At 36.9% G+C, this 8777-nt stretch overlaps 1 pseudogene across 1 annotated transcript; it reads left to right on the top strand.

Annotated features, from left to right (window-relative positions):
* Positions 1 to 886: 886 nt before the first annotated feature.
* On the top strand, positions 887 to 8387 carry LOC111278869 (DNA (cytosine-5)-methyltransferase 1B-like; annotated as a pseudogene). Its single transcript, XR_016343907.1, has 11 exons — positions 887 to 2488; positions 2779 to 4290; positions 4713 to 4873; positions 4951 to 5137; positions 5238 to 5350; positions 5750 to 5891; positions 6022 to 6219; positions 6541 to 6819; positions 6914 to 7075; positions 7303 to 7521; positions 7911 to 8387. The product of XR_016343907.1 is annotated as a DNA (cytosine-5)-methyltransferase 1B-like (transcript).
* The last annotated feature ends 390 nt before the right edge of the window (positions 8388 to 8777 follow it).

Raw genomic sequence — 8777 nt, forward strand, 5'->3', positions numbered from 1 at the left:
AGAACAGCAGATGCTATTGAAGAAAGTCCATACTGATAAAAATATGGTAGATATGTTGACTAAGATACTTCCCAGGGAAAAGCTTGAGCTTTGCAGTAACTTGGCCGGAATGAGTTCCCTGGCCAAGGTAAGTTCCAAATGAAACTACTATGGTGATGAATCTCCTCCTAATGGGGCTGGAGGGGGAGATTGTTAGGAAAATGGGGTCCAGTCCCATGTAAGTGGTTTTGGACCAAGTAAAGGTCATGGGCCTTGATCTTTTATTTTACACAGAGCCCTAGCTACTTAATAAAAAAGAGGTGGGGTTGTTTAAGGTGTGTGTCGACAACCAAGCAGAAAAAAAAGAAAAGCCAGGAAAAGCAAAGAGAGAAAAAGGAGAAAGGAGAGTTGGTTAAACGGAAGTCGATCCGTGGTCCGATTGAGTTGGAACCTTGTCAGGAGGTTTATGATTCAGAGTTATACATTCTGAACGGTGAAGATCGGGTTTGAAGCTCTCTAGGAACAAATCCAGGGTGTATTTGTTGAGTCACTTATTTGGTGAGATTTCTTCAATTGTTTCTCTGGTTGTTGATTAGCTCTAGTTTTAGCTAGAGAAGAACTTTGTATAACTATTATTTGATAGTGAAGATTTTTCTGGTGGCCTGTGGTTTTTCTCTCTACACTGGAGGGTTTTTCACGTAAATCTTGGTGTGCTTTATTTTTCCTGCGCATTTGATTATTGATTGTTGTCTATTGCTTCTGTATTGTTGTGATTATTGCTTCAGGCGCAACAGTATGCTTTAGTCTTTTTTTTTTTTTTAAATTATGCAATTAAATTCATATATATATATATATATATATATATAATTGCAGATTTAGTTTTCTCATCTTGGTATATAATCCAGAATCTGCTCAACTACTTTTCGATCCATTTCTGCAGTTTCATTATTTTATGTTTTTGTGACTCACATGTGTTGTCTTCCTACTCCACTGACTGGATACTTCTAGGGATGGCGAAAGAGACTGACGGTAAAACAAATTCTGCAAACTCTATTGCCAATAACTCAGATTTCAAACCGTTAGCGCTCGGTAAGCCAAAGCAGAAAGGAGATAGTTCTGAGAATCCTGATAAGGCATCAGGTTCTCGGAAAGTGCCAAGGCGAGCAGCTGCATGCTCAGATTTTAAGGAAAAGTCAGTTCACTGTTTAGACAAAGCATTTCTTGTTGAGTCAAAAAGGGTTAACCTTGTGGAACATGAGATTATAGCCATAGGCATGACTGCTGGAAAGGTCGATTCCGGTCGACCTATCAGGAGGTTGACAGATTCTATATTCCATGATGCTAATCAAAACCCACAGCCAGTTGAGATACTTGAATTTAAAGACTTAATTATATCCATTGGAAGAAAGTTCTGAAAAAGGGAAGCAAGGGGTTTTCAATGCAAAAGTTTTGGAAGGGTTGAATCTTGGGCAATATCAGGTTATGAAAATGGCTTGCCAGTCATTTGGGTTTCCACTGATTTGGCAGATTATGATTGTTTGAAGCCTGCAAATAGCTACAGAGGGACGTATAATCTGTTCTTTGAAAAGGCTCGTGCTTGTGTGGAGGTTTACAAAAAATTAACAAGGAGTAGCGGAGGGAACCCGGATCTGAGTGTTGATGAACTGCTTGTAGGGGTTGTCCATTCCATGAGTGGTAGCAAGAATTTTCCTCCTGGGACATCAATTAAAGATTTCATCATTTCTCAAGGTGTGTTTATATATAATCATCTCATTGGTTTGGATGAGACATCCAAGAAAAATGATCAGATCTTTAGGGATTTGCATACGCTTGCTGCCCTTCAGGATGAGAGTAAGAAGCATGAAAGTTTTGTGTCTTCAAGAGTAACTACATCAGACAGGGTTCTGAATACTAGTTTGAAAATTTGTGATGGCAAGCAAAGTGTGCCGTCTAGCTCATCTGCTTGTCAGACTGAAGAAGATCAGGATATAAAATTGGCCAAGTTGCTGCAGGAAGAAGAGTACTGGCAATCAATGAAGCCAAAAAAAAATCGGCGTCCTGTTGCTTCATTGGGCAAGTACTATACTAAAATAAATGAGGATGAGATTGCTGATGATTATCCTCTACCTGTGTACTACGAGAGTGGTATCCAAGAAACTGATGAGTATGTTATCTTTGACAATGATATGGACACAAACAATCCTGAAGACCTTCCTCATAACATGCTGCACAATTGGTCACTGTACAACTTGGATTCCTGGATGATTTCTTTGGAGCTCCTTCCAATGAAATCCTGTGCTGATATTGACGTCACAACAATTTATGGGTCTGGGATTATGACGGCTGATGATGGAAGTGGCTTTTATCTTGATGCTGATCCTAGGCAGTCTACTTCTACTGGATTTCAGAATGTGGAAGGGATTCCAATTTATTTGAGTGCAGTAAAGGAATGGACGATTGAAGTTGGAGCCTCAATGGTTTCTGTATCAATTCGAACAGTTACGTCCTGGTACTTTACATCTATCCTCGAAAAAGAAACCTAAAACTAAAGCTATCAATAAGCTTCTAAAGAGTACAAGAATATTTAACTCTAAATAGCGGTTTCTTTCTCTTCTTTTCTATTTTCTGCAATTAAATTCTCCATCGAATATGCTTTTTGTAGCATTTACCTTCATCTCTTTGTCTAAATTCTGAACAAGGAAACCTGCTGTTGGTAAATGCATTACCTTCATTTAATCTTAGTTTTGAAAATTCATTGGAAGGTTAAATGCTTATTATTTCCGTTTCTATTCTTGTCAGGTATAGGCTTGGAGAGCCTTCAAAACGTTACGTGCCATGGTACAAACCAGTTCTAAAAATAGCCAGGCTTGCAGTCAGTATCATCACTATGTTAAAGGAGCAAAACCGAGTGGCTCGCCTCTCTTTTGGGGATGTTATCCGCAGAATTTCTGAAAATCAGAAAGATCACCCTGCTTTCATATCCTCCAATCAAGCTGCTGTAGAAAGATATGTAGTGGTGAATGGACAGATTTTATTGCAGCAATTTATGGAATTTTCTGACGATAATATCAGGAAGTGTGCCTTTGTGACTAGTCTTCAGGAAAAAATGGAGGAAAGGCATCATACGAAATGTTTAGTAAAGAAAACGGTGGTGCTGAAGAAGGAAGTAAACATGAACCCAAGAGCTGCAATGCAGCTTGTGGAATCCAAAAGGAAGGCTATGCCAGCAACTACCACAAAACTGATAAACAGGATATGGGGAGAATACTACTCAAACTACTTACCTGAATTAAAGGAGACGGATGCTTGTGAAGTGAAAGTGGATGAAGAAATTGAGGATGAACAAGAAGAAAACGGGGAGGAAGATTTTAAAGATGTTGAAGAGGAACAGATGCCAGTGGATACGAAAAATGAAAAACCTCATTTGGCTGTAATGTCAAGAAAATCACTCTGTTCAAATGACAATGTCAAATGGGACGGGGAAATGGTGGGGAGGACGTCAACGGTGAGGCTCTTTACAAACAGGCTTATATTCGTCAGGATTTAGTTACAGTAGGCAGTTTTGTTCTTTTGGAAACTATTGGACCTGCTAAACTGCCTTCTCTATATTTTATTGAGTATATGTATGAAAAAAAAGATGGGAGAAAAATTGTTCATGGCAGGTTGATGATGAGAGGATTTCAAACTGTTCTTGGCAACATTTCCAGTTCAAGGGAGGTCTTTTTAAACCATGATTGCTTGGATTTTGAACTGGAAGATGTTAAAAAAGCTGTGCTAGCTGAAATCCGACTGCGCCCTTGGGGATATCAGAATCGCAAAGATAATGCCAACAAGGATAAGACCGACAGAGATAGGGCCGACGAGAGAAAAAGGAAAGGTTTGCCCATGGAATATTATTGTAGAAGCCTGTATTGGCCTGAAAGAGGACCCTTCTTTCGGCTTCCGTTGCTCATGGGCCTTGAAACCGGGGTCTGCAGTTCTTGTTCATTGAAGGAAACTCAAAGGTAGAAGGAAACCTTCAAGATAAATTTTCCAAGGAATGGTTTTACATTTAGGGGCATTGAGTATTACATTCATGATTATGTTTACCTAGCACCACTGTATCTTGAAACTGATGGCAAGGAACGGAAAACATTTAGGGGTAGAAGAAACATAGGATTAAAACCTTATGTTGTTTGCCAGCTGGTAGAGATTGAGGTTTCTACTGGTTGCAAACAAGCTAACCCTGAATCTGAAAATGTTAAAGTTAGGCAATTTTTTAGACCGGAGGACATTTCAATGGAGAATGCCTACAATTCTGATATTCGAGAAGTAAGTCATATCTTATATGTTGTTTTAAAACAATTACTTGCATTTAAACCACTGTTAAAAAAAAATTCTAAGTCTCCTAGATTGATATGAAGAGGTTCACAGTCCACCACAAGATAATGTTATGATAAAGGGTTTTATCCCAGGTCTCTGCTATTACATTGTATAATATTTGCAACCAATAACCTGGCATTCAATGACGTTCTATCTTGTTGACTAACCAAGAAACTTGTTTATGTTTTTAAGTTGAAAGAGTGGTGCTTTTGGGGATTTGTGTTTTCAGTTCTAAGACATTTGATCTTTAGTTTGACCTCTCTTAATTATGTTGTCATTAAACTCTTTGTTTGGTTTCTTTCTTATTTTTCTGTTACACCTAAATGTCATCCATGTTCAACCTAATTGCATCTTGTAATTGAATTTTTCAGGTTTATTATAGTGAGCTAACATTGATAGTTCCAATTGTGGTTATAGAAGGGAAGTGTGAGGTCAGGAAGAAACATGATCTTCCACCTTTGGATGGCCCTGCAATATTTGAGCATGTCTTCTTTTGCGACCATTTTTATGATCCCAATAAGGGATCTATCAAGTAGGTAGCTTTTGTATCTCTACTTGTCTTACGATATATTCAAATTGTCTTTACAACCTTATCATTGATACCACAAGACATTTGTTTCCTGCTTGTTCTGGCTTAATTCTGGATAATCTGCATCTTCCTCTGACAAGTAATTGTTCTTTTTATGGTCAGTTGCCAACTAACATCAAACTTAATTCAGTTTCCATATGAACGGCCTTGCTACCCTAGATATTTTTGCTGGTTGTGGTGGCTTGTCAGAAGGTTTACAGAAAGCGGGTAGCTGTTTTTAGTTATGCTTCCATCATCAACCAAATATAGTGCAAGTTTTATTATAAAGTGCAGATTTACTGTTGATTCTCTCACTAAATGCTTATAGGTGTGTCACAAACGAAGTGGGCAATTTGAATATGAAGAGCCTGCAGGAGAAGCGTTTAAACTTAACCATCCAGAGGCTATGGTGTTTGTTGAGAACTGCAATGTGATTTTAAAGTCGTTGCTTTCAGCGGGTTATGTTTTTCCTCAATTAGAGCTGACTGCTGAGTCACGATAACAACGACACTTCTTAATAACTCGGATGTGTTTTAGAGACATGCTTGCTGCAAATGTATTATGGAAATGTATTATGGACCTTAAGGTCATTCCATTTCCTATTTTAAATTAGGGTCAAGGGACAATTAACATTCTATTTCTGAGGTCCCTTAGACTAACATCCATTCTCACTGCACTTCTCGCAATAGGATTTTGCATGAAAGCCATGACACAATCACTGACATTGTACTTTGATCTATTTAACGTTTTCACATTTTAAAATTATTTAGTTTTAGAAAGGGCAAGGAGACAACTGCTCTTTTCTCTCATTTCATTGGTAGTTAATGGGTTGATATGCAGGGCTATCATGTCGGAACATGGGGATGCAGATGACTGTATAGCAACCCCAGAAGCAGCCGAGTTAGCGGCAAAACTTGATGATAAGAAAGTTAGTAATCTGCCTCATCCAGGAGAAGTAGAATTTATCAATGGAGGGCCCCTTGTCAGGTATATCATATATATCACCTCCAGTCTGTTAGTATCAGATTTTGAAACTATTGTAATAATGCACAAAGGAGCGAATTAATTTACTATCTGAGGCCATAATTATTTAATGATTTTTCTTATTACAGGGATTTTCTGGGATGAATAGGTTCAATCAGAGCACATGGAGTAAGGTCCAGTGTGAGACGATCTTGTCATTCTTATCTTTTGCTGATTACTTTTGCCGAAGGTTTTTCCTTTCGGAGAACGTGAGGAATTTTGTATCATTCAATAAGGGGCAAACATTTCGGTTAACTTTAGCTTCACTGCTTGAGATAGGTTATCAGGTAGGTGGTTTTTTCTTTTTTTAACCCTTTTACTGTTGTAGGAGTTAAGCTTACATAAGTGAAATTATGGATGATTCTACAAGGCACCATTCTGTTACCAATACTTTAGATGACATATTGGTGATTTCAATTCCTTTTGCTTCAGTAACAATAAAAGTTTGGTAAAACTGAAAATGGGTCATCAGGTGTCGCTAAGTATTAGGCCTGACAGGTTTTATGTGCATTCATATGAAATGAACTTGTTGCTTCTGTTGTATCGGAGAAGAGAAGAAAATGTTTTAACCTGCTGACTGGTTTATTTGTTTCCTAGAACTGTTATAGGTGAGGTTTGGTGTTTTGGAAGCTGGAGGGTATGCTGTTTCTCAGTCTCGCAAACGTGCATTTATATGGGCAGCTTCTCCTGAGGAAACACTCCCTGAATGGCCTGAACCAATGCGTGTATTTGCTGGTTCTGAGCTTAAGGTCACCTTTTCTGGAAATTCCCAATATGCTGCTGTTCGAAGTACTGCAAATGGTGCTCCATTCTGTGCAATAACTGTTAGAGATGCGATTGGGGACCTTCCAGCTGTTGGAAATGGGGCTTCCACAACAACTACGGAGGTGGGATTATATTGAAAACATCTGATGTAAATTTTATCTTTTTTATAACTCTACCATTCTTGGTGTCTAACTATGTTGTATTTTTATTGCTCAGTACAAAGGTGATCCTGTATCTTGGTTTCAAAAGAACATCCGTAGGAATACGTTGCTGTTGGCTGATCATATTTCCAAGGAAATGAATGAGTTAAATTTGACCTGATGTCAGAGAATCCCAAGATGCCTAGGTGCTGATTGGCATGACCTCTTAGAAGAAAAGGTATATGCTTTAGCTAAACTCCAATTAAGTTTACGGAGAGACAATGATAGTATGCCACTCCTTTTTCATTTTTTTTGGACAAAAATGTTTGCTAGAATAATGTTCTAACAATTTTAAAGATAAATGTTCTATGAAGACCATTTGGCATATTGTGATTATGTTTTCCAATTTTCATATTTCCTGCAAAACTTATTGGTTCTGTACTTATTTCTTTATTTGTGCTACAGGTTCGGTTGTCCAAGGGACAAACAGCTGATTTAATACCTTGGTGCCTGCCAAACAGAGCCAAAAGACATAATCAATGGAAGGGCCTTTTCAGGAGGCTGGACTGGGAAGGAAACTTTCCGACTTCTGTAACAGATCCTCAACCTATGGGGAAAGTCGGGATGTGCTTTCATCCTGGTCAGGATAGAATAATAACAGTACAAGAATGTGCTCGTTCCCAAGTAAGTTTGCTCCTGGAACTTTCTTTTTATTGCAACATCTTTGGATGATTAAAGTTTAGGAATTAGTTTCCAAAGAATGAGTTAGAATACAATAGTTTACAGCTAATTGTAACATCTGCGATAATTAGAAAATCAAAAGAGCGATTAGTCTTTGTGAGAGCTGAGCGAGACAGCTCTCTTTACACTTTATTCTAATTGTTACCTAAGATAGGTGGCGAATTAATTGCAACTTTTGTGGTGCAACTGACTGATCTTTTCAAAACAATTAAAGTAAAAATTTAGTATGTTTTGCAATCTGCACTTGTATGTATATGTGGTTCAAAAAGTCTTCTTGTATTGCCAACTTAAGGTGAGTGGTGACTAAACATTGCTTTGTCTTGCATGTACAGGGGTTCCCTGATACTTATAAATTTGCTGGTAACATCCAACACAAGCATAGGCAAATTGGGAATGCAGTGCCTGCTCCTTCGGCTTTTGCGTTGGGAAGAAAGCTCAAGGAAGCAATAGTACTGTTTTTCTCAAAATGTATTGCTATTGGTGGATAGGTTGGAGAATATGAACTTTCATGAAGCCATAGAGAAGGGCTTATTCGATCCAATATTGTGATGGCATTGCTCTGTTAGGATTAGGCGATGCTGCCTCCCCACTGGAGTCTCGGCCTGTACTGCAAATCATCATCCTCTTATACTCGTTGCTCATCATGGCCCATGAGACTTTAAAAAAAAAAATGCCTGTCTTCGGTTTGGTTTAGAATTTTTTTTTTTAATTTAGTTTAGTTAAATTTAGATATTAAATATATAATCAATTTGAATAAAATTTTGGATCAAGAAATAACAAATTAAAAAAATAAATCGAATTGAATTATATATTTTTAATAGTTCATATATATTTTAAATTTTTATAAAATAAAAATAATCATTTTAACTATATTGAAATTCTATTAAAACAATATCAAAATTTTTTAAAATAATTTTTAAAATCCAATAACTTAAACTAAATCGGTACAATATGTTATAGTTCAAATTTATTCTAAAAAAATTCAATTTAAATTTGAATCAAATTTTAAAAATTTATAATACTATATATTAATTAAAATAATTGAACTAAATCAAAATGTAATCACCCTTATACCCTGGCTGAATTCTTCGTAGCCAACATTTAATGCATTATTTTATAAACTTTTAAAAAATAATAATATATTATTTATAAAATATTCTTTATAAATATCCACCACAATAAATATTTTTAATATTTTA

Source organism: Durio zibethinus, chromosome 8 (genome assembly GCF_047325235.1).
Source record: "Durio zibethinus cultivar Kanyao isolate XHJ-2024 chromosome 8, ASM4732523v1, whole genome shotgun sequence".
Classification (NCBI taxonomy): Eukaryota; Viridiplantae; Streptophyta; class Magnoliopsida; order Malvales; family Malvaceae; genus Durio; species Durio zibethinus.